At 38.2% G+C, this 26,888-nt stretch overlaps 1 long non-coding RNA gene across 3 annotated transcripts in view; it reads left to right on the top strand.

The window, feature by feature from the left end:
* The window catches only part of LOC137234022 (uncharacterized), a 58,594-nt gene that overhangs the window by 19,911 nt on the left and 11,795 nt on the right, over positions 1-26,888 (top strand). Inside the window, exon 1 of one of the 3 annotated variants that reach the window (XR_010947660.1) lies at positions 5,643-5,772. The exons of the other annotated variants lie outside the window; for them this stretch is intronic. This is a non-coding gene — a long non-coding RNA (uncharacterized lncRNA). Of the gene's footprint in view, positions 1-5,642; positions 5,773-26,888 lie in introns of those variants that run through there. 3 annotated transcript variants of the gene reach the window in all.

Below are 26,888 nucleotides of genomic sequence, written 5' to 3'. Positions count from 1 at the left end.
CTGGGATATAACGTTGGAGGAAAGCCTGCGGCTAGAGTTCGTCTTAATGTACAGAATCGAGCCAAACATAGGAAAAGAAATCCTTTAGCTGAAAAAGGACAAATAAAACAAAAAATTGGTAGCCAGATCACGCAAAGTCCTTATGAAAATTTCCATGTAAGCACCTTTATGCTCTGTAGTAGTCCATCTTTTCAAGGCTATAAGTACGTACGTCGTGCGGAGCAGAGAGAAACTTCCCTTTAAGACTTGACTGGAATTGAGATATCCGAGAGTTTTTCTTCCTAACAAAAGCAGCACAGCTCAATAAGGGGCTTAAGATCTTGCAGTACTAATGGCATTTATCCTAACTTTCCGCAAAGGACAATTTAGCACCCAGATGTGAGCCCCTGTTAGCCTACTGACACAGTTTTATTTTTGGATTAGAGTCTGTAAACTGAGGTATACTCTTGAACTTACGATTTATCACGGCGGCGAGAAGTTGGTTAGGCGCAGGCATCAGCTTCTTTACAAAATATGTTCGGATGAGTGTATATCTAATTATTGAAATCTAAGTGTTCTGTCAAATGTATTGTGCGAAAGATTGAAGACCACCGTGAATCGGCTGATGGGACTTTATCAGTGCGGCTTCAGACCAGGTAAATCTACCATCGACCAGATTTTCAAAATGCGCCAAATCTTGAAAAAAAAAAAACCAAAAAGAAAGAATTGACACACCTCACCTTTTTGTCTATGTCTGAACTCTTTTTCCCAACAAAACTATAAGGCAGTGCAAAATGACGTTGAGCAACACTTTTAGATCAGTCAGAACTGGAAAGGCCTCTCCGAGCTGTTCGAAGCTAAACGAGGTTTCAGACAGGGTGGCCCCCTATCGTGCGATTTGATGTTGTAAAAAATTGTACTAGCTGCAGGACTTAACCGCTATGGAATAATATTTTATAATGTAATAACACAAAAGCGAATGAAAGATGACGGCTAAGAAAATAATTTTATCGCAACCCACCCGGGAATCTCAAAATGCTATCCAAGCTGAAAATAAAAAAACCACACCTTTAATCACCTTTCGTAGATTGCAATCGGTTCAAATTTCAACAAATTTTATAAATCTGTGAACGTGTCTATTAATGTGTATATTAATAATTTATGAAGAATATGTATATTTCTATGTAAACATATTTACTCATATGTTGACCTGTATGAATGTGTAGATAAATTAAAGTTCGTAACTATATATTCATTGAATATAATATACATGTATGCATATATATGCTTAAATATACATGTATATACAAATGCATATAAATATGTAAAAGATGGTAATTTTGATTTTGAGAATTTGTTCATTTTAGTATGGGGGCCCGTGTTTTTTTTGCCCCCGGGCCCGGCGGCCCTGCATTTTGATGCACATTCTCCTGGAACTTACTGCATAATGTACCTTGTATGTATACTCACACAATTAAGATCAATAAACCTTCTAAAATCTTTTTGAAGCATTTTGACACCGCCCCTAGGTCGGGCACACAAAACTGCCTAGTGTCGGAAAGCTCATGTTCGCTAGGGCTGGACACCTGCACAGGAAATGGGTGACTGTTTCCTTACAACCGTTCATGCTACAGCTTCTGCACCTATTGGGAATCCCATTCTTTAGAGTGACCTATAATGGTAGATGTGATCATCAATATCTCTTTCCTAGACATATCCGAACATATTTGCTTGGTGAGTTCGCAACAAATTGCATATCACGGTTTTCTTGAGGTTGATAAGAATGTCACTCTATATTGATGAAAGTGGTCGGTGCACCGTGACTGCCTTTGAAGTGTTCAACGATACACCGGCCTTTTCCAGATCATGTAGATCTCCATTAAATTTTCCACATACCTGGCTAACCACAACATATGTGACATAAAGACTGTCACAAGTTTAGCGTTGTTATAGAAAAGATGAAAAAAAAACAAGTAAGGAAGGCTAGGTTCGGGTGTAACCGAACATTACATACTCAGCTGGGAGCTTTGGAGACAAAATAAGGGAAATTTACCATGTAGGAAAATGAACCTAGGGTAACCCTGAAATGTGTTTGTATGACATGGGTATCAAATGAAAGGTACTAAAGAGTATTTTAAAAGGGAGTGGGCCATAATTCTATAGCTGGACCAGTGATGACTCTATAACGTTTTGTACGATATGGGTATCAAATAAAAGTACTATTGAGGCTCTTAAAAGGGAGTGGCCCTTAGTTGTATATGTTAAGGCGTTTTCGAGATATCGTCCAAAATGTGGACCAGGTTGACCCAGAACATCATCTGTCGGGAACCGCTAATTTATTTATATATGTAACTAGCAGACCTGGCAGACGTTGTTCTGGTATATCTGCATACATTTTAATAAGCTTTTTCCGTCTAACTCTGCCCTCGCCCCTCTACACTTTTTCCTAATCTTTGTATTCACTCCTACCTCCGTATTTTTCGCTATCTCCATCTTCGTCTCATTCTATCTCTTTCTCAGTCTCCTTCTCTCTTTTCTCTTCTCTCAAGTTTTTCTCATTCTTCTTCATATCTCATTGCCAGTCCCAGAGGGAGGTATGTATTTTGTTCCACACCCATTCCGAGTCTCAATCACAGTCCCACTCCGAGTCTCAGTCTCAGTCCCAGTCCTAATCTCAGTCCCAGTCCGTTTCTTGTCTACTTCCCGGAAAAAAGCATCGTAAATATTAATATAGGCAAATTTATATACCAAATTTCAGGAAAATCGAATAGGACGTATGTAAATAGGTATGTGGGTATTATTAATTCATGTCTTTGTTTCGGCTTCGCATGCATATTTATCAGTTTTGCCAGGTTGATGCGACTAAATCGAATATCACAATGAAAATTACTTAAAACCCCTCAGCAACAGCTTTCATTTGATATCTAAAACACACACAATTTCTAGGGGTATCCGGGTCCATGTTTTGGCCTATATCTCGAGACACAATAGGTATAAAAACTACCCTGTAGAAAGCACTCATCAACAGCTTTCATTTGATATCTATATTGTATAAACACATTCTAGGGGTGCCGGGGTCAACGCTTTGACCTATATCTCGAGACCGTAGTCACCAATAGGTACGAAAACTACCCTGCACTAAAGCACTCATCAACAGCTTTCATTTGCTATCCATATTGTATAAACACATTCTAGGGGTGCCCGGGTCCACTTTTTGGCCTATATCTCGAGAATCTATTCACCCAGGGGTACGAAAATAAAGTGTCAAAGTCATAAAAAGCTTCCATTTGATACCGATATTGTAGAAACACTTCCTGTAGTTACCCGGGTCCATGTTTTGTCCTATATCTCGAGACTCTAGTCACCCGGTATCAAAGTACTCATCATACAAACCTTCCCCGTGGAAAAATACATATACATACCAATTTTCATAATAATCGGTCCAGTAGTTTTTGAGTTCATCGATCACATACATACAGACATTCATTTTTATATACATATATAGATACCACGATACCGTTCTTGCCAAGATTCCAAGGGCTTTTGATTTAGCCCTGCAGAACTTTTTCATTTTCTTCTAATTAATATGGTAGGTGTGACACCCATTTTACAAAGTTTTTTCCAAAGTTATTTTTTACGTCAATAAACCAATCCAATTACCATGTTTCATCCTTTTTTTCATATTTGGTATAGAATTATGGAATTTTTTTAATTTTTCGTAATTTTCGATATCAAAAAAGTGAGCGTGGTCATAGTCAAATTTCGGCCATTTTTTATACCAAGATAAGGTGAGTTGAGATAAGTACGTGAACTAAGTTTAGTAAAGACATATCGATTTTTGCTCAAGTTATTGTGTTAACGGCCGATCGGAAGGACAGACGGTCGACTGTGTATAAAAACTGGGCGTGGCTTCCACCGATTTCGCCCATTTTCACAGAACAGTTATCGTCATAGAATCTATGCCCCTTCCAAATTTCACAAGGATTGGTAAATTTTTGTTCGACTTATGGCATTAAAAGTATTCTAGACAAATTAAATGAAAAAGGGCGGAGCCACGCCCGTTTTGAAATTTTATTTTTGTATTTTGTTGCACCATATCATTACTGGAGTTGAATGTTGACATAATTTACTTATACATATACTGTAAAGATATTCAATTTTTTGTTAAAATTTAAATTCAAAAAAATTTGTTTTTAAAGTGGGCGTGTTCGTAATCCGATTTTTCAAATTTTTATTTAGCACACATATAGTAATAGGAGTAACGTTCCTGCCAAATTACAGCTTGTAAAACTTTGAAATTACCTTCTTTCAAAAGTGGGTGGTGCCACGCCCATTGTCCAAAATTTTGCTAATTTTCTATTCTGCGTCATAAGATCAACCCACCTACCAAGTGAATTATCGTACTTGTTCGGTTTTTCGAAATTTTCGATATCGAAAAAGTGGGCGTGGTTATGGTCCCATTTCGTTCATTTTAAATAGCGATCTGAGATGAGTGCCCGGGAATCTACACACCAAATTTCATCAAGATACCTCAAAATTTACTCAAGTTATCGTGTTTACGGACGGACGGACATGGCTAAATGAATTTCTTTTTTCGCCCAGATCATTTTCATATATATAGAAGTCTATATCTATCTCGATTAGTTTATGCCGTTACGGATTAACATTATGCTAACAAAATTAATATACTCTGTGAGCTCTGCTCAGCTGAGTATAAAAACACTTATATTAATTACAGTTCAGTACAGCTTTTTCACTTTAATATGTGTCTTTGTTCTTGGTCAATTGTAATTATCTAATTCAGCCTTAGTCGTAGCGAATGCATTTCAATGGAAATTTTATTTCCTACACCCGTCATAGTTGGTCTCGCCTCATCATGGAACATGCAAGCGACTGACAAGCCGTGACATTTGTGTTGCACGCGCGCGCTCACGCTAATGACGCTTGACATCAATGTCAGAAAATCAAATGCAAAAAGTGCATAACAGCGGAGCAGCATCGGCATCAACAAAATCGGAACATTAGAGACAAAGAACAAAACACAACAAAAAAATGTTATGATATAATTAGCAAGAAAGAGAAAAACAAATATGCAGTAAAATAAAATCATGACTGTCAATGGCAAAATCATTGCTAATGTTTGTCGCAAAGTCTCACATGCCTCATCTGTATGAGTGCGCCAAATATTGGTTAGATGTACGACCGGCAACCTTCCATGCGCTTGTTGCCACCTCATCGGCAAACAAAGAAAAAACAAAACGTTACAAACGTCATAGCCGTCAAAATGTCTGCCATTAAATTGGCGCAATCGTTGCATTGCTCATTCCAGTATTTGGCTCAGAAGCGAGCCCCAAATATCATCCACCTGTTGGCAGTTTGGCCAATTTTTTTCTTTCGTGATACATTTTTTTTATTGCGCGGTAGTTTGACAATTTTATTAGTCACTATTCACATAATTTCATTGCTGCTCACATCGCTTCGTCCGTTACAGCTTAATGAGATTTCGCAATCGCTCAACGCAAAGTTAATCATTTGGGTCGATTTTATGTGCTTCGACTACAGCGGTGTTGGCAATATCATTAACGTAATTAGCTTCTGGACTTAACCGCTGTGTTTGGATTTTTTTTTTTTTTCACTGATTTGTAGTTTTAAGTAGTTTTTTACAATGTTATCAAAGATTTATTACTTTCATTAGAAAAACATAGACAACGTGGGGAACTTTACCTGTCGTAAAGTCTATCAACGCAGTCAGTACTGATTTGCTGTAAAATCGGCGCGCTGTAATGAAAAACGGTAAGCGCTAAAAATAGATCGTCTCACTGTAAAACCTGAGTTCGTCAGGACTATAAAAAAAGGTGGCTTATAAAAAGTGCTAGTGTCAAGAAAGATATGAAGAATTAACTTTCTCACTATTTACTAACTTACCTACTTACAATAAATTTTGCTTTGCTTTTCGCACCATGAGGGAAAAATGGAAATCGCAAATAAAAAGATGCAATTTACTCGACTTGTTCTTTGTTCTTTTAAACTAATGTTGCGCTTTCCTCAAGTACGGAAGATTTTTCAAAGCCGATTGCTTCGTACAAGTTCTTTCTTATATATCGAGTTTGTGTGCACAGTATCGAGGTTTTCTTTCTCTGAAAATTCACTCCAAAGTTCATTTTAAACTATAGTACCCAGAAAACTCTGTTCTGTCGGATAATGTGTTTGCCTACATTTAAAAAGTGAGCGTCGCTTCTTCTCTTCACTCTCTATTCCATTCTCTTCTACTCTATCTTGCATTTTTCTTCTTATTTCGTCCATCCCTTATTCCATTCATCTCCATTCGATTCCCAATCCCACTCCCATTACCACTACCACTCTCACCCACACCCACCCACTCCTTTTCCCACTAGCACTCCCATTGCCATTCCCAATCCCACTTTCTTTCCTAGTCCCACTTCCACTTGCAATCCTACTCCCTGTACCTCTCTCACCTCAATTTCCTCATATATGGAATCTCTTTACTAAGCACCGTCTGACTTCAATATGAAAAAAATGCAGCAAAAATTTTCAAAATCGTATTATTTTCTATAATTAAGAGAAAATTGAGACGTCAAAAGGGCATGGTGCAAATTGGAAGTGAAACTCGGCCTAAAATCTCATCGGAGACGTACTGTTTTTATCATTATTTTTTTTTTATTGGAATGTTATCCTGGCCGATAATATTCCTCCCTGCAATTTACATACTCAATCCCACTCCCATTAAAACTACCACTCTCCCCCACACCCACTCCTTTTCTTACTAGAACTCCCATTGCCATTCCCACTCCCACTTTCTTTCCTAGTCCCACTCTCACTTGCAAATCCTACTCCCTATACCTCTGTCACCTCAATTTCCTCATATGTGACCCGGCCTATGAAAAGGTGACTTATGACTCAAAAAAGAAATTGCGAGTAATAGCTGTTAAAGATAAACAATGTATTTCTTCAGTTTCTTAATAGTTTTTCTTTTTTTTGAGTCATCAGCAACCTTTTCATAGGCCGGGTCACATATATGGAACCTCTTTACTAAGCACCGTCCGACTTCAATATGAACAAAAATGCACCTAAAGTTTTCAAAATAGCATTATTTTCTATAAATAAGAGAAAATTGAGGCGTCAAAAAAGCACGGCCCAAATTGGCAGAGAAGCTCGGCATAAGTCTCTTCGGAGGACATGGCGCTTTGTTTTTATTTAGTTATTATTATTATTTTTTAATTGGCCCGTTATCCTGCCCAATAATATTCCTCCCTGCGTTATACATACTCTCCCAGTCAACAAAGGCATTTGATATATGTATTTGTAAAAAGAATCAAATATATTTGTTTCGTTTTGCCTACCCTCCTCTCCTCAATATTTGATCCTCGTCTCCTATCAGTATCTTCCCCTCTTTTCCTCAATTTTTCTCTCCTTTAATCCCACTTTCTTTCCTCTGCTGCAACCTCCCTTTATTTGTTTTCTTTCTCCTCCTCTACTCTTGCTTCTTATTATCCATCATCGCATGCATTGTTTCTATATTTTTTTTGGAAAAGGTTGGTCCCTGGTCCTCTTGCCAGAAGTAAGAGTCAAATAGAAAAATCTGTCGAAGCGGAACAGATGCACTAAATTTCAAGAAAGTCGTACCAAAATAATATTTTTTTCGAAAAGGTCGACCACTAATTCGCTTCCAGAAAGGAAAAGTGTCTTAACTTTTAAATTGTAAAGAGGTACCACTTTACCAAATATCAAGCCAATCTTCCCGTAAAAAAGATTTCACCCCATTAATAAGATTAAATACAATAGGTCGTGCACTGGTCCACTTTGCGGAAAGAAAAGTTTCTCAAATAATAAAATAGTGAAGGAACTCACCCTAAATCAACTATTTTTTTTTTCACAATATAGGTATTACCTCTTTATTCACATCCTTGAAAGATAAAAAGAGCATTTTTAAGTTGTGGCGCTAGTATTTCACCTCGTTGCTTGCTATCGCGGAAAAAGATGAACTCGATACCATAATCGCTGATGACGTGTTTTCAGACGCGCGACTATAACGAAGTGGGAATGGCAAAAGTCCGGCTAACAACGGTCTACCCGCCGAGCTGTTCAAACATGGAAGCGAAGTGTCTTAAATAACATCAACTCCTATGCACATAACAAGAAAGACGTTCCAACAAACCGCGCTTATTATCGCTGGATCAGCCTGCTTACTATCGCCTATTATACTCGCTTTAGCGCTCTGTGCACCTGGTTAATCTACCATCGATCAGATTTTCACTATACCCCAGATCCTGGAGAAGACTCACGATAAAGGAATCGACATACACCATCTTTTCGTCGACTTCAAATCAACCCTTGACAGCGCGAAAAGAAATTGCTGGTATGCTGCTATGTCCAAATTGAAGTTCACTGCAAAATTAATAAAGCTCTGCCAATTAATGGTGAGAAGCATCACCAGCTCCATAAGGATTGGGACCCACCGATTATGCGACTTCCGTTCTCGTGATTTCGTTAACCTAATGCTGAAGTATTTTCGATTTTTTGTTGATATCTTTTGAACAACTCGTTCGACACCTCTCCCAACCTTTTTGTACGCGTATTAGAAGTTGAACTATTTCTTAAATTTTTACCAAATAAGCTTTAAAAATAAAATCCTATAGCATTGCCGAACGTTTGATAAATTTTCATTTTGACGACGCAGTGGTCTGCTAAGCAAAGCTCTTCTGTTAGTTGGTAGATTATCTATCTATATCACCAATTCGCTTTAAGCTTTTCATTATCAATTTACGAAGGAGTATTTGTTAAGAAAAATAGCCAGGGGAACGTCAATACTCCGCCCACCTGAGCGCGCGTTTCTTCATCTGGATTTAGTTTTATAGCAAAAATGTTAATACAACGCCCGCTATGGGGCTTAGTTTACATACACACATATCTACCTATCAAAAAATATTTTCTTCTATATTCCACCACTGTATTACCCTAAGACCTATCAAAGAAAACACACACGTGCTCTATAGCACAGCAAGTAATAAAAGCTTAATACATGAAATTAAGGTGTCGTAAATTTGCTTTAGTACGCTTTAATTTAATTGCTTCATTTGACTTTGGCATAATGATGATACACTAAAAAAGCAGTGCAGAAGGCGCTAGCTTAATTTTGGTGCAGGGTTGCATCGACGTCACCGATAGTGCCAGATAAAATTAAGATTAAGTTAGGAAGTGCACAACAGCAGCGACAGGAAGCAATGCATGATTGGATAATTCCGCAAAGTGCATTCTTCTAAAACACACACACACACCCAAAAGGTGGAATCAAGCACTATATAAATTGCATAATGTACACCCAAAAAATTTAGTGCAGTCTTAACACTTTTCGGAGTAATATCAAAACTAATTTTGGAGTAAACGCTGTTGCTCGTCGTACAGAGTAATGGTAGATGAGAACACCAAGTTGCTGTGGTGCAAATTTTCTTAGTAGTCGGGAAGTGTACGTTTGGGAACGTCGTTAAGGAACGAAACCTAGGAGACTTGGCTCTCAGATAGAGCAACTATTTTCTAGAATAAACCGCTATCTCCCTAGTCTTGCTGGTTTCTACACCTCGCACGACCTGACACTATCACCGACCAAATCCACGGCCACTCTATTTACGATACAGAAGGAACAGATGAAGCAAATATTGGACGTTCACGTCGATGACGTTACGCTACCGACTGCCAGCCACCAAAGATTTTAGGCGTAACGTTTGATAACACCTTCACCTTCAATGCGCTATCCACCGAAATTGTATCCAAAGTACAAAGATGCAACAAAATGCTCAAGTTTTTCCCGCAGCACCTGACAAACCAGTTTCTAGAATAAAGAACAGATGAAGCAAATATTGGTCGCCCGCCACCAAAGATCTTAGGGGTAACTTTCGGTAACACTCTCAGCTTCAAGGCGCTAGCCACCGAAATTTTATGCAAAGTACAAAGCTGCAAGTTGCTTGCTGGCAGCAAGCAAGGAAAGGAAAAGGAAAAGATAAAGAAACGTTGCTAACATCTTACAAAGCAATTGATCTGGCGCCCATGTGCTACGCGTCTGTAGTCTGGTGGCCTGGTCTTAAGCACACACACTGGGAAAGGCTGCAGGCCTGCCAAAATACTGCACTCAGAACTGCTGCAGAATGTGTTTTTATAACCCCTGAATATCATCTACATAGTGAGGCAAAAGAGCTTAACATTAAAGAGCATAACAAAATGCTGAACATACAGTTTTTGCTCAATTGTCATAAAGCCGGACAGCCTGGCAAAAAAACTGTTTGATTTAGCACCGCCTGTAAGAGGGATATGGAAACATCTATGAAGAGATCCGGTGCCTGCCTACGCAGCCATTTGATCCAGATAAGCATAAGGAGGTGCTTAACAAAATCCACAGAGAACCTTTAAACACCTTTACTAGGTTGCGCTCGGTGAACCCTGTATTAATATACACTATCCTACCCTTGCAGAACACTACGAAAGGAGACACAAGTCACCCTGGCCCAACTTCGTTTTGGATACTGAAACAGCTTAAATTCTCAATGTTCCAGAATCAACCCTGACTTATGTAATGTATCTCCTGCATGCGATGTGTTTCCACATGACATCAAAAATATTTTCAACTGTACTGTGGAACCTACACCTTTAGCAGCAACTGTTGAAACTGCTAGTTTCCTTGGACTCCCGTTAGAAGATCTTGATGACAAAATGTGGGTGGTCGCATCCAAAAATTTCGAAAACCCGAAAAAGTGCGATAATGCATTACCAAAGACGGATAAAGCGATGAAACTTGGTAGGTGGGTTGGCCTTATGACGCAGAATAGAAAATTAGTAAAATTTTGTACAATGGGCATGGCACCGCCCACATTTAAAAGAAGGTAATTTAAAAGTTTTAAAAGCTGTAATTTGGCCGCTTAGTATTTAATGTTCGGTTACACCCGAACTTAGCCTTCCTTACTTGTTTTTTATTATTATTATAATTTGAATTATTTTCTAAGTATAAAAAAGTGCAGTTTGGACAGACAAATTATTTTTTGTGTACATAACAACTTATTTTATAATATGCATAAGTATAAAAAGTACTTTATAATAAAGTTCCTTCGAAAAGGTTGACTGCATTTAGCGTAGCACCGAAAAATGACTTGCGTGACACTAAAATTAATGCTAAGCGTCGAGTTGATTAAGAAAAGTAGGAGTTACTTTTAAGTTTTTTTTTTTTTTTGTGAGTGCCATTTTTCTTGCATATTATAAAATTCACTATTTTCCTGGGTAGTAAAAATTTGCAGTGAGCTCATAAATTCAAGTTAATTTTACTAAAAGCGCGAAATTAATGACTTTGATGAACTCTATAAATAAAATAATTACATGCTTTAGTGCCGAATTTAATATTTTACTTGTGAAATTTTTAATGCCTTACATGTTTTAACATAAAACTTTATATAATTAAAAAATATTTCCTTTTATTTACGATTAAGCGACATACTTAACAGCAATGCAGTTATTCTTCGAACTTATACAGAGCAAGGGTAACTTTCAATTAACTAACTGATAAGGACTTGATGTTGCCAATTGTCACGAGTCAACTCAACAAAGACGCGATTGAAACGATAAAAAAAAAAGAAAAAATGTATGGCGCGATAGCCTCCGAAGAGATTTTAGGTAGATCTTTTCTTCCAACTTGCATCCTGTCCCTTTTAATTTTTCCTAAAAATTGGCTGACTCCCAATTACAAAAATTTTTATCTAAAATTTTGATGTTGCTTTGACCGGGGCGTGAACCCAGAATCTCCGGTGTGGTAGGCGAAGCACGCTACCACTACCCAAATTGTTCCATAGTTAACTGTCAAGTTAAAAAATATACTAAGGATATACTAACTTTAGTTAGTCACTTATCTATCTCTAAGTCATCGAAATTTTGGAAAGAAAGCTGCCGTAAGAGTATAAAAGCAGCGCAAGCTTAAGAATAACTAATCAGCTGGATTTAAACACGCTTTTGTGGAGTACGTGATATCGAAGTATAATTGTACTACGCCCAAAGTAGTCCAAATAAAGACCATTTTGCAATACTGAATATTGGAGTTTTTTATTCGACAGTTCAGCGATTCGAACGTTAGCAAAAAACGCATAATTATCAGAAATTTTCCAAAAATCGTTACAATACTTAAAATGATTCTCGAGTCAATACCATAGTCGCAGAAAAAATGGCCACATGTGTAAAGATATTGTTACTATTTTTATTAGGCCTCGATGCACTGCGACCTTTATTCTTATTTATTGTGCTTGACCTTTTATACTATTGTTGTATGTTCAGCCTTTAAATGTATTTAAGTACCTCTTTAGGCTTTTTAAACCATTTTACAAAGGTATTAGGAGCCACGCCACCAAGATAGGAGAGTCTCTGCCTTGCCATAGTGACGCAATCGCAGAAAATGTGAGCCGCCGTTTCATCCGTGCAAAAGCGAAAGGTTTGTGTATAGATATAACTAACTTAGGTGATATCGTAAACTATAGTGTCCTGTGCAGTAACCAGTGAGCGTTCGTAGGTTTTCTCTGATTAGATTAATGAGCTTGGCTGATATTCTGTTGTTGTTGTTGTTGTAGAAGTGTTTCGCCCCATCCAAGAGGTTCCACCAATCACAAATTGTCATCAATTTCCTCTAACGTGAGTCCAAGAAAACCTGCTGTTTCAACAGGGGTGGACCATAATGAGAGAGGTGTTAGAGGCGTTGGATCCACAATACAGTTGAAGGTTGGTAGGGAAAATGGTAGGTGTCATGTGGGGACACATTACAAGCAGGACATATATTTTGTATATCGAGGTTGATTCTGGATAGGTAAGAAGTTCACTTGTTACAGCATCCAGATAGAAGTTGAGCTAGATTGACGCGCGGTTTCCTAGGGAGAGTACGTTCCTCCTCTGCTAGGTTTGGTTATTGTTCTTTAAGTACTGGATTCAACGGGCGATTCCTGGCATAAAGGCCCGACGCCTGTTTGTGTATTTCACTGAGGGCCTGCTTGTGCTTTTTAGCTTCATATGGCTGTGTTCTCCCTTAAGCCCCTTGGCGGTGTAGCCTCATCAATTAGATGTCCGTTGGGATGCCCAGATTTTTGGGTATTCAACAGAAACTGTTTGGTTAGTGTAACCCCATTTAATTTGGCTGATACTCTCGTTTCTGGGATTATAACAAATTTGGACTGTATTTTCCTTGAGCATTCAAACCAATATTGTCTGAACTGCTATGTTTCCCAGTTTTTTATGGTTTCCCTAGTGTGTGCCTTTGTGGGTCCACTGAGGGGCTTTGGGCCACAGAATTCTCCTATAGCACCCTGCTTGGTCAGGTAGTCTGCCTGTTTATAACCTTTATGTCCCTGATGCCCGGGAACCCACCCTAACCTTGTTGTGTGAGTAGTATACTTTGAGTTTCATTTCGAATAATATTCGTGATAGTACTCTTTAAATGTATCCCTAATATATATGTGAGAGCAAACAGCTGGGTTAATAATGTTCGGTTTCGCCCTTGCTTAGACGTCCCTTTTTGTTATACCCAGCACTTACGTTTACAAAAGGGTATTATAACTTTGATTAAACAACGTTAGTACGTAATAGCTTAAGGGAAGCGAGATACATATAGATTTCCATTTATCAAAATTATCAGCATCGAAATAAATTTTGACTGAGCCATGTCTCTCCACTAGCATGATATCTTGAGCAAAAATTTATATAAAAAAAAAAAATACGAAGCGCAATATATCTCCGAGTAGAATTTAGGCCGAGCTACTTTTCCCATTTGCGTCGTGCTCTTCTTTTTTAAATTTTTTCTACAAATCGGAGGGGCGGTACCTAAATACATGTTTTACGTCGACTCCGAACGGCATCTGCAAAGCAGATGAGTTTTCACTAAGAAGTTTTTCATGGCAGAAATTCACTCGGAGTGTTTGCCAAATCACTGCCGAAGGGCGCCCCACTTAGAAATCATTGTTTCTAATTGAGAAAACTTGTTCCCAAAGTGTTGATGTTGTTTGCTCAGGAGTGGGGAGCCCAGAACCTTCGGTGTAGTAGGTGGAGCGCGCTACCACCACACTGCGGCGGCCGCCAGATATATTGAGATATCTTAACGAAATAAATTACGCTAGCTCATCTTGTCGCAGAATAGATTGGTATTGAAAATGGGCTAAATCGAACGATTTTTTTCGATATCAAGAATTTCTAAAAATGGAAAACAGGGATAATTCTTCTTCAAAGACGGATCACGAAACTTGCTTTTATTGCGCGATATAGAAATTCGGAAAAGTTTTTCAAAATAGGCGCTGTGCTGCCCCATTGAGAAGCAGAAAGTTTTCATGTTGTCAAGCCGTAAATCAAAAGCCGCTGAAGATATCGTGTTGAAAATTGGCATGGGAGTTATCCTTGCCACTATACATAGACTTGATGAAAATTAACAAAATCGGTGGGAGCTAAAGCCGACTTAAAAAGATACCGATATCGACATTTTGAAATTGGAATAAATGCGATACTGCATTGGCAAAGATCGATTAAGTGGTGAGATTTTATATTTTTTTAAACGGTTTTATTTAGTTTGACTCTGTGTAGCGAACAGAATTTTGTAATTGATATTCAAGTAACTTTCCGATAAGCTACGAGCTTGAAAGTAGGGACATAGTTCAGAACCCGATGACAATGCCATTATAGAAAACAAAACTCCGATAGGTGGCGCATGGATCGAGATATTTCAAAAGATCGTATTTGTGGTCAGATTTGGCTCATATTTGGAACACATAATCATACATGAATAGAAAGCGGTCAAGAAAAAAATCGCGGCTAAGTGGCGCAAGGATCGAGATATTCAAAAAATCGTATTTGTGGTTTGATTTGGCTCATATTTGAGACACATATTATATACGGGAATATAAATCGCTTTGTGAAAAAAGCTCTCACTGGGTGGCGCAAAGATCGAGGTATTCAAAAAAATCGCAGTTGTGGTCCGATTTGGTTCATATTTGGAACACATAATGCATACATGAATAGAAAGCGACATATGAAAAAAACTTGCCGCCAGGTGGCGCAATGCTCGAGATATTAAAAAAATCGTATTTGTGGTCCGATTTAGCTCGTATTTGGAACAAATATTACACACAATCCGGTAGAAGTCACATGAAAACACTTTGGAGTTCGAGGAGGGACAAGCATACGTGGCGCTGAGTCGAGTAAAGTCTTTGGAGGGATTGTGTATTGAGGACTTAGATTGTAAAAAAATGATCAGTAAAGAGTCCTTGAAGATGTGTTTTTTTTACATCTATATACGTTTACGCTTAAACTTTATATGGACTCCTAAGCGTTAAACTTGATCTACTCTTCTGAAATTGCTGCGCAGAAAATTAGTACTCGTAAATTTCAGTACACATTATACTCAAATGCAACTGAAATATGTGTCTATGTTTCACCTCTACACTAATTCTATGTTCACCTCTACAAATGGTGTGTGCCCACTATTCACCGCAAACCATTCAGCTATAGGTTATACACAGCCATACAACAGAGGCTTGTGTCTCCGCTTTTCGGTACAACATGTTCTGTAGCTAGTTGCCGCTAGATGGGTCTCCTAAGCATTATCTAAGTGAGGATAAGCATTTTTTTTACGCGCAAACGTAGACGTATATACGTGTAAAAAAAGCACGGCTAATGAGGCACTAAATGAACCAAATAGAATGAGAAATAATAGCAATTAAACAAAGACTAAAAACTTGAAAATAAAATAGTTAAAAAAAAAGTTTTAGGTTAAACGGTTTTACTGAAAACAATACTTTAAATAATAATAATACTAAAACTAGAATATAATTAGGTAGGTCCTAGATACTAGTCGTCACACTCCTCATCAACCTATGTTGTTGATCAGACAATTACAAAAAGCATTAGGCGCTTGAAATTTTAAAAAATGTGAGGCGTACCATACCCTGATTAGCCTCCGTTGTGTGATGTGGCCATTTCGACTTTTAAAGGGGTACATCTTTTTGTTTCGTTAATTTTTCAAAAAAACGGCACCAATATACCATACAGATCTGTTATCTGAAGCTTCTGAGAATTTTGTAACCATTTCTAGAGAAGTTATTATGACAAAAATATATTTTACACAAAAACTTCATATGCTAGGGTAAATGGCCTGCACAGGCCACCAGTGCAATTTTGGTGTAGTCATGTACCGCAATTTTCGACAGTTTTACTAGATTTAGTAAAAAAGAACGAGAACAGGCGCCAGATAGATGCAGTTATATTAAAATTGAATTTGGTTCCAAATTTTCGTTGTGTATGATTGATTTCGCTTTTTGCAATCATTCTTGTTTGAGTGGAGACAAGTTTGTATTTATTTACAATTGAAATAATGACCTGCATTATTTATTAAGTGTTTTCTTTTATGTTGTACCGCAACAGAAATATCACTTTTAGACGAAGTAGGTAGGGCCCTATTAGCTATATGTAGAAGTAGTAATCATCTATCAAGTGAGCAAGTGCGCCATGACGAGAAGTGCTGAGCAAATTTACTGCAGCGGAGGATGAGAAAGATAATCCGTATGTCACCGACGACGATGATGATGAGGATTATGTTCCTGTTGATGACGCAGAGGTGTCTGATATTGAGAATGAACTTGAGGTCAAAGAAGAATTGCCTAAACGAAGACATTTGTGACGTTGGATGGGATGAAGTAGTCGAAAGAGAGCATATTGTCTCCAATTTTGCCAGTGGAGTGAATCGATTACTAGGTGAAAAAGAGCACTATGACGAGTGAAGATTGACAATATGTTTTGGAAGAAGGAACCGCCAGCACCTAGAGCACGCCATTGGAACCGGTTTACCAGTACACGCACCAGACCAGTGGGGCCTGCTCATAGATTATTACCGATTGCAGTGTCTATTTTTCGTGACATAATGTCACCTGAAATAGTGGATATATGTAATTGTCCGTCAGACGAATTGGAAAGCAATAGAAGTGATCAAGGCCTGGAATAAGGCTAATCCAACATGTAAGCTAAAAGAGTGTAAGCCCACTGAAGAAATGGAAACGTATGCTTGGTAATAATATGCAAGCAATGGGTCTATGGCATTCTCGGCAATTTGATATTTATAATGCAACGTTAGATCGATTCAAAATGGTGCTTCGGTTTGTTCGTTTTGATGGAGCTAACACTCGTACTGGACGTATGCTGTTGAGTAAATCTGCACCAATTGCCGACATTTTGCCTATGATGAATCACAATCTTCAAGAAGCATATACTCCTAACGCAGCAATAACAGCAGATTAGCAGCTATTTCCTTACCGTGGGCGAACTAGGTTTGCGCAGTTTATTCCGTCTAAGCCGGCAAAATACGGAATAAAAATTTGGTGGGTCTGCGATTCTTCAACAAATTTCTGTTTTTTATATCAGTATTACACTTATATTGATTACGGACATAATTTTCACACCACGCTATAAACAAAGCACGCTTTCTCATAGTTGGCCTGGCCAGGCCATTTTAAACAACGAAAGGTTATAAAACTTTCACACAACGGACGGTTAAGGTTCAGTTGGTCTTACTTATGACTATCAATAAAAATTTGATGCGTCCAACGCTTTCAATGCCCTAGATTGATGAGGAGTGTGATGACTAGTACATAGGATCTACCTAATTATTTTCTAGCTTTTAGTATTATTATTACTTAATGTAAGTATTGGTTTCAATAAAACCGTTTAACTTAAAATTTTGTTTGATTTACTTTATATTTTATTGGTAAATTTCATAGCCTTGTTTAATATAATTTTATAATTTTAATTGAGCTTTAGGCCAGATTATTGAATAAAACTTCTTTTTTTTTTTAGTTGTATTCAAAATATATTTATTTGTAAGTCGAAATATCGAACAAATAAATATATTTTGAATACTACTAAAAAAAACAAAATAGTTTTATTCAATAATCTGGCCTAAAGCTCAATTAAAATTATCAAATTATTTATTTTATATTTTGAAAAAAATTTGACAAAGAAAAAAATTTACTTTTAAAATTTTTCTGTGACACAAATTTTTCAAAAAGCGTTTGAACTGGCTCTGAAAATTGACGATATTCTGTCGTGACAAAATTTCCGCTGTCAGTTCTATGAAACAGACCCCTGAAAGAACACATAACCCAAAATAATTAATAATACGCAGCTTTATTATTTGTTTAAACATAACTCATTTGTGATCAATTTTCCGAAGCAATAAATCAATTAATGCCACAGATTTTCCACCAATAAATCGTCTTAACATTTTTCATTGACAGCTATAAAAATAAAGTCGTAGTCAAGCGTGCTTCTAAAAATGATGTCAGATCCAATGCAATTTTTCACTAATAATTTCAATTAATGAATATATTGGTGTTTTACATACATGAACGCATGTTTTCATTTAAAATGCAATCCCAGCGACAATAAGAGCGCAATGGATTACATTGGTAGGCCCCTAAAAACGATCCGAGCATGAGATGCAACATTGACAAACATACTGCATATATACACATCGTTACCCTTTAACTTGTTTTCCCTCTACATATTGCGTATTTGGTGTGTTTTCCTAACACTTCTTCCTCTTTTCGTTTACATTGCTTATTTAGTTGGGGATCACTGTCGCAGAGTTTTAACGCTGTCATTTAATTAAAATGTCAACTATATCTTGAGACTTGCATTGGCATCATTGAAATAATTATACATTCCCATATGCATATGTACTACTACTTGCAACGCGTGCCACATGTGTCTGATTAAGTTGTTCGTATGTATATTTATGCATAATATTACGCTAGATATGTAGACTAGTGTAACTATTGCCCTTTGTATGTGATTTTTGGAGGGGGTCACACTACAAGTCAAAATACCATGTTATTAATTAGGAACAACAAAAAATTATTTTACGCATGAATTGTTTATAGAATTAGTGTTAGATCGCCCACAGCTCTTAGTCGTTCATCTAAGACTTTTATACATTTGTGGCATGCTTGGGTATTCCAAAATTTATCTTTGAATATCACTTCTGAAAAATGGCATGCGCTCAATGTCTTTGGTAAATTGAACTGTCACAAAGTCCCCTAAATTTTTCATTGACCATGTGTTTGGCGACAAATGATGGGTGGGATAAAGGCGGGATAGAGGCGGCAACTTTTTTAAAAATATTTCTGAAAGTTCTTTCTAGTTACATATCCATGTAACTATATTTATGTATATATTTTTTGTTTAAATATTCGCGTGAAAGTGTAGCACGTTCCATCAAACGAGTTGAAGTAGGTACACGATATCGAATGGAAAGTATCTATACAGCGCTCATTTCAAGTGTCGCTTTAGAACTATGGTGTACCCGATAATACCAAACAGAAATACTCGGTACATAAAGTATCGATACCAAAATAACAAGATATAATTTTTCCACCAAATATAATTTACACACCCACCAGCGATGTTCCTAGCAAAAGTTTTTGACAACGGCAATCCTAGCACGTTACTGCAAAATTTGGATGGGTCGAGCTTTCATTCCAGCCTTAAAAGGCGGTTTCCAAATTATCTTTCTAGTCGGCAGGTTTGGGTGCAATTCAAGAACGTAACATCAAAACTCTGACGAATTAAACAAGGGCTACTTCATGGCGTTGTCCTATCCCCACTTTTGTGTAACTTTTCATATCTAAGTTCCCCTTCCCACCAAAAGAAGTTTTCACTGGAATAGTCATTAGTTTTATTACGTAACTCATCAATGGATTGGCCGGGGCTTGTGCTACGAGGATGACTGCACGATAATGGCAACAGGCCACGACCCATCCATTGATGAGCTACGTAATAAAACTAGCGACTACCCCCTAGTATTTACATTTTGTACGCCTCGCACAATCTGGTGCTGCTACCGCCCAACTTCTCGGCAACCTTACTTCCAAATTGATGTCATTACGCTATCCGCTGTCCTACACCCAAAAATACAGGGTATGATGTTCGCTTAGGACCTACATTTTTTTGCAGCCGTAATTGTACCTTAAATTTGGAGCCGCAACAAAATCGTCAAATCTCTTGCCGGCAACACTTGAGGCAAAGATAGCGGAACGCTTCTACCCACTTATAAAGCAATTGCACAGCCGCTTGTATGCTACACGTCTTCAATATAGTAGCCGACACTAAAAGAAACAAACTGGAGAAAACTGCAGGCTTGTCAAAACACCGCGATCAGAACTGTCACAGGGTTGACCTCTTATGTCTTCGGAATATCATCTACTCAGTGAGGAGAGAACGCTTCCCATAGAGGAGAGAAATTAAATACTGAGTAAACAGTTTCTGCTGAATACCCAGAAACCTGGGTGCATCAAAAAAAGCACCTGTTTGAAAAGGCCTTACCTCCCAGGAGCTTAAGAAGTTGTTGTTGCTGTATTAGCGACAAAGATACTCCCCGTAAGTTTTGAGGAGTGATATCGATGTTGATGGTTCTTTGCCGGATATAGATCCGGTACGTTACGGTAACAAAGCACTATTAAGGTACAAGCCCGACCATCTCGGGAACGATTAATATGACCACATTAAAACTTCTGGGCCATCCCGCTCCCCTAGTTCCATGAGGAACTTGGGGTTACCAGAGCCTCGCCTGCTAAATATGTGTATGATACGTTCATATTTGTAACAGGATTCCCTCGCGTAGGTGAGGTTGAAAATTGTGTTGCGGAATCTTTCAAGCTATAAAGCTTTGTATTGCGCTTATCAACCGCTTGAATCCCGATCTTAAGAAGTCATCTCCGTAAGCAATTTAATAAAATGCGGCACTTAAATTCAGCGGTATGAGGTAAAGAAGCAGGAAAACCCCTACAGAGAATCCACAAAAATTCGTCGGCTTATTATGCCAGAAGATGCACGGTGTACCTCGCTATTAAAGACATAAATCATAAAATTCTAGTTGAGGAAAGCAACCTCCAAGGGATGACGCGCGTCGCTCTAACTCAACTTCAACCGGGTTACTGGTTAAATCCTGTTGAAATTGCAAGTTTCTACGGACTTAGAGGACATTCATGACAATGATGACAGTGGCCACACATATTGGATGGGACAAAGCACGGCTACAACTACAAGAACAGCTCTTTGCGTTCTTGATTCCATGATTTATACAATTATAACAAAAACAGTTTTTAGGTGGGGACACAGTCTTAATATGAAACTGATTTTTTCCTTGCAATTTGTTTGGAACATTGCGACCACCGTAATAATGAAATTAAGCCCTGATACTTTTAGAAGCATATTTTGGCATCTAAACACAGTTTTTAATGCTCTCATGTACAATGTCATATAGCTATTAATACAGAGTATAGCATCTGCAAGCTCTATATTACCAATCCATTCTTATAATGCAGAGCCACAAAACACCATTAAGATAAATTTATCAAAAGTCGCGTAAAAATCAACAAACTGTCAAAAGCTTATCAGAGTTTGTGGCATGTAAATTTATCAAAACGTCAAATAGTTGTCAGATGGATTGAAGATGTCGAAAGTGATATGAAGCAAAGAATAAAATGAATTAAAAAGTCAAAAAATTAGCAACGCCACTACAAAAGACAGCTTCATTCAAAGCTTTGCTTTTTTTACTTAAACAAATTTTTTTTCAACCGTCTTTTCAAAGAATTTCCATGTGGAAGTTTGTGAAACAATAGGCATACACACACACACATAATGTTGAACAGTAAAAAGTGTCGTCACAGCAACTCATATACAAATAGTAGGAGAAGATCCTTAAAAATCACAGCCAAAGGTAAATATGTCAAACGCCGTAAAAGCGGCCATGCTTACAAAGTAATCCTTTCAAATGCACTTGAAATAAAAAACAATAAAACGACAAAAAAAAAACGAAATGTAGGGAACGAAGTATGCGCAAGGACAATGGTCAGCCAGACTTGGTCATACCTCAATGAGCGTGTTAAAAATTACAAAATTTCAATTAATTGAAACATGAATTATGCGCAGCAGCCAACACAAATACAAACGCATACACACTTAACATATGTAGGTAAATAAAAATCATGAATAAAATTACAAAAGATCTTCAATAAATACGTAGCGACCCTTTGATGTGATCCTTCTTCACTCGTCGTTGAAGATGAATGAATTTTAGTCCTTTTTTTTTGTTGAAGCGGCTGGTCAGACAACTTGAATGCGTTTTTGTCAGCATCAAAGAACCAAGCGACAATACAAAACCGTTTGTAAATAATATGAGAGGAGAAGTTACCAGTGACGGATTTACACGTTTGTCGCTAAAATGCACTGGAGTTTTGTCAATGCGCTTCACAAGGCTTTTCTAATATCTTACATGTCCAAACTTTCGAACTGTCTGTTTTGGTATTTGACTTTACAAATTTGTAACCATTAATATTTGGAAGAGAACATTTTAGCCAGCAATTTTATCTGCAATTGGTAAAAAAAAATGGAAGTGTTAGGGGCGAACTACTAATTCAAAATTCTCTCCATCTTATTGCAGCATTTCGATAAGGAGTACATTTTTTTATCACCTTTTTTTAATGTTAGGAGAATAAAGGCTACTTTGAACTAAACAGGCAACTGAAAAGTGAAGTACTCTGTCGAGGTAACGCCGTATTTCCTATAAATCTTCAGGAGCTACCTAAAATATAGGTATCTAATGTAAGAAACCACTCACGTTTAAAAAAAAACGTAAAAATAACAGGCGGAGCAGCCCAGGGGTCGGCACTAGGCCCGATCGCTGGAATATAACTTGTGGCAGTCTTCTTCGATTGGACATGCCAGAAAGCACATTCCTCGTCGAATATGCAGACGAGGTGACAGCTATGATAACATCACCAGGCTGCGAGCTGACACAGCTGAAACTGAATCCAGGCAAGTGTAGTGTAAATATGTGGATGGCTGATTACGGTCTCCGCCAGCAACAGCAAAAACAAAGATCGTCATACTCACAAAAATGCAGATTTCCAATATCAGGAATATGACGGTGGAGGACTAGCCAATACAAACTGGTGTTTCAGCGAAATATCTGGGGTTGAAGCTAGATAGTAAGCTCACCTTCACGGAGCACAAACAAAGAGCCTGCGAAAGATCTGCGCACACAATCGCGAATTTGAGTAGATTAATGGAAAACATAGGCGGTCCAAGGCCATGTACAAAAAAGCTACTTGCATCAACCTCAGATTTTACACTCTTATGCAAAATATATGTAAGGCGCGATAACCTCCGAAGAGATTTTAGGCCAAACTTCTTCCAATTTATGTTGTGCTCCTTTTAAATCTAGGATTTTCGGTGTGGTCGGCAGAGCCCGCTACCACCACATCACGGCGGCCGCCACTCTTATACTGTGCGGAGAACTGGGCAAATGCAACGAAATACCGGAATAATTGAATAGCCCTCATCTCAGTCCAAAGCAAAGAAGCGCTACAAAAACTTCGGATTAAGCCGTCCTGGTCGATATATTTTCTCGCAGATGAAAAAGGGCAATACACGACAGTGGATCGGAAGCAATTAGAGTTGCTGTTGCCATACAGGTGCGAGAAGAATCACTCCGATGCAGTGAAGCAACAGCACCGTAGGCAAGTGAACTAGAGAGGTGATTCCTGAACTGAACTGGTGGTTGATCCAACAACACCGAGGGGACGACTTTTAGCTGACGCAGCAAAGATGAAAACCCAAACTGCCTGTACTGTGAAACATTTTACGATGTACGCCAGCCCTTCTTCGAATGCGAGCACTTCGCCGAACAGCGAGGGAGAATAGAAGAGATACTTTGCGACCTATCCCTGGGAAGTGTCATAAATTGCATGACCTGCCGAAGCAACAGATGGAATACGGTCAGCACATATATACTTCACAACAAACGAGAAAATTGATGCTAAATGGAGTCCCAGGTGCGGAGAATTGTGCGTTCCGTGGTAGGCTAGGATTTAGTGAGTAGCCTTTCATAGAAGAACGGAGCTCTACATTCGAAGAATCTCGCAGTGATGGTGATTAATTGTCTGACTAATATGCCGCATTCATTTTGCATATTGGTGGAGCTTTCATATTTTGTTGTTCTATTCAACACATTTTTATATGGTGACCTGTGCGTTTTTAAAAATGTTTCTCTCTTTTAACTTACGAAGGCTAAACGGCACAATAGTAAATAACCCGTCTGAAGTCAGATATCTTCGTATGATACTCGACTTTCTCCAAATTAAACTGGACAAAGGACCTTCAGGTAAGATCAAAGTACGGCAGCACACTACACCTGCACATGGGATTTTTGTGGTGGGGGGGGGGGGGGGGGGGACTGTCCCTGCATATCATCCTTTCATTCGAGAGATACTAACGTTTGGAGCTCTTTTCTGGTGGAATACGCTAGACAGAGTAATCAACAAAGGGTTGGGTAGCATGCCAGGGCATCTCAGGCGACATGGATCTAGCGAATTCCATATTACGCTAGTTCGTATATGCCATTAATCAGATCTACCATTTCAGAGCTATTATGGCTTAAAATATTTGTCTCTGTCACGAACCGTAAAACGCAATACGGGTGTGATAGAGGCACAGAGCGATTGAAACAGTATTCAAAAGTAACTGAATCAGGGCGCATGTAGTTTGATTAAAAAGTAAATTTTTCGACTTGGATATCCGCCGCCCCTAAGTCACCGCCTATGTGGTCTCTCCTTAAATCCGCAACTGAAAGCTTTTCAAAACGATGCATACTTTTGGGCGCATATTTGTTTTCACATGTCAACTTTTTGACCAGTTGTGAATGGCTGATATGTGCGCGTGCATGTGTGAGTGGAGGCACCTCAGCATCCAACCCGACTGCAGCAACACTCAACATTGCAAACTGCTCATTACATGCCTGCGGCGACATTTCATCATTAATCAACAACATTTTTATGTGAAAAAATAGCAAATGGGTTTCTCTACATTTTCATTGTGATTTTATTTAATTAATGCATGTGAATTTGTGCTGAAAAATGTCAAGCAATTTCTATGGTGCATCGAGCAGTTTTTTTTTTAACGTTTTAACTGTAATTGTACCTAGAAATTTTTTCTGCTGAGATTTTGTTAAAAAACTTTGATGTGGTCACTTTCTTTGTCGTAAATAATTTTGAAACTTCTTACTTACGCTTACGTCTGTTGCGTGATTAATCATTAAATTAAATTATTATAAAACGCATCTGCTTAAAGATGCTGTGCTATGTCGATATGAGTGTAAGTGGTAGTGGTCACTTTGCATTTCCAGTTTATTTATTCAAGAAAGTTTTTGATAAGATTTCTTGTTTATTCATACTAATTTTTCTGAAATATTCATAGCTGCAGCTGTGGTCAACTTGAGAGTTGCTATTTGCTTAAGGGACACATGGGATGTAAACTTTTGAAAGTTGCAAAGGTCGTCAACTGTACAAAGCTGTTAAAAGTAACTGTCTGCAAATAAGTTATTTTAAAATAAAGTAATCAATTATATTTCATGGGACAGAAAACTTGATTAACAGGCTGAGCACGTATGATATAGCGCCCCTTAAATGAACTCAGACTCGGTTATGCGCTTGGGTTTTCGTTTATGAGTACTCGCTGAAGAAAAGTAATGAAAGAGATTTAACAGATAAAATCGCTGAGTGCTGCCAAATTTAGTCGAGAGGTATAAGTTAACCTTTGTGTAACCGCTAGTCTACATTTGTAGCAAATTAGCCAAAAAAAAGTCCAATAAAATAAAAATTACCTAAACAGCAGGCCCCAAGATATCAGTTGCTCCTTATTTATCAATTCTAATTCGATTGAGTGTACAAAATCATTTAAACTAGCATTTGCCTTACCCTCTATTATTTGCTGACCCTCAGACCCTACTTGAAAAGACACCACCATTCAGCCCGTAGGCTATGTTTGCCGACATCATATAAAATATGTGGAAAATTTTATCATCCTATTCACTTCAACTTGTCGAAACACATTTTTTCATCTGTTATTACTCTTAACTTACTGAAGTCTTTCACTAGGGTAGGCACCTTGTCGATGTGTGAATGCTAAGCCGAACTCCATAGCTCTCGACTATGTCTGATTGCTTTAGGGAGTTTAATTTTCGCCGTTCTGCTTCATAGGAAAGCGACAGGATTTCGGCGATCAAGGACTGTGTGTATTGCATGATTGGCAGTCAGAGGGTATACCCGTTGGTATTTCAATGCAAACCTTATCGATATCCTGTCTTGGAAACAGGAAGTAGAAAGGGCGAATAGAGTCAAAAACGAAATAAAACAAAAGCGTTACAAACGATGCGTTGGACTTGGAGGGCCAAATTAGTGAGAATTCAACGACCTCCGTGATAGTACGGCAGAATGAAGAACGAGAATGGAGAAGAGTACAGATTAGCTGGAGTAAAGGACCCCTTCGATAATACCGCACAGCATTAAGAATTAGCTGGCGTATAGAACCAGGTCAACCCAACAGACTTGGAGAGTAACTCTTCGGGTTACACTGAAATGGCAGCCCTTCGTCGAGAAATATCCCGACCCGCTCCACTACATACAACTGATTGCCGCGGGAAGCCCATCTTTTCCCCGCAAACATGCGACTTGCCAATCGTCAGCAACATAGCACCATCAACGCACTAAATGCCATCAGCACAAAGATAAATTACGGGTTGAATCAAGAACGAAGGAAGGATACATCCTTCCTCCGAGACTCAAAAGGTGCACTGCAAATTATCTGTCTGGAGGAAAGGCGTAGGTGCAATTCAGGAATATAACACCTAACGTAAAAGAATTGAACAAGGGGTGCCAATGGGTGGTTTCACATCCCTGCTTTAGTTAGCTTTCTGTGCATCAAAGCTCCTTGCATCACGTGTATTGTAACCTATGCCGATGACTACACGATAATAAAAACAGGTCCCGGTCACCCATTCATGA

Source organism: Eurosta solidaginis, chromosome 5 (genome assembly GCF_040869045.1).
Source record: "Eurosta solidaginis isolate ZX-2024a chromosome 5, ASM4086904v1, whole genome shotgun sequence".
NCBI lineage: Eukaryota > Metazoa > Arthropoda > Insecta > Diptera > Tephritidae > Eurosta > Eurosta solidaginis.
Note: the sequence above shows the minus strand (reverse complement) of the source record. Positions and strands in the feature narration are given on the sequence as shown.